A 455-nucleotide genomic window follows, 5' to 3' on the forward strand; every position below is an offset into this window, starting at 1 on the left:
TTTTCTTTTTGTGTATAAGCCTTAATTTTAACACATTTGCAAACAAAAGTAATGACTTATAATTCGACATTAACTTTGAGTTTTCTACATAAGCAATTGTATCTTGCCAAATTACTTGTTTCTATATGCCTTTTTGTTTTTGTTTTTTTTTTTCCTTGAGACAAAGATTTCAAACTGACATATAATAAAGAAGATAGGTTTTTAACATATTTTAGGTGGGTATTTTTGGAATTTTTTTCATTTCCGCTTGAAAATTTGGTGATTATTGCACAAAATATTTGTTATGTGAAATCGTGACTTTGCTTTAAATTCGCGCTTTTTCAAATGAACACCCTTAACATGCTTATAGAAATCGCAATGCCAAACGCTTTGCTTTTTGCGATTTCTTTTAAAAATACAGATTATTCTTATGAAATCACAATCTCAAACGCACCCTAGCTTAGAGAATTACGGAT

Source organism: Corylus avellana, chromosome ca3, assembly GCF_901000735.1.
Source record: "Corylus avellana chromosome ca3, CavTom2PMs-1.0".
Lineage (NCBI taxonomy): Eukaryota > Viridiplantae > Streptophyta > Magnoliopsida > Fagales > Betulaceae > Corylus > Corylus avellana.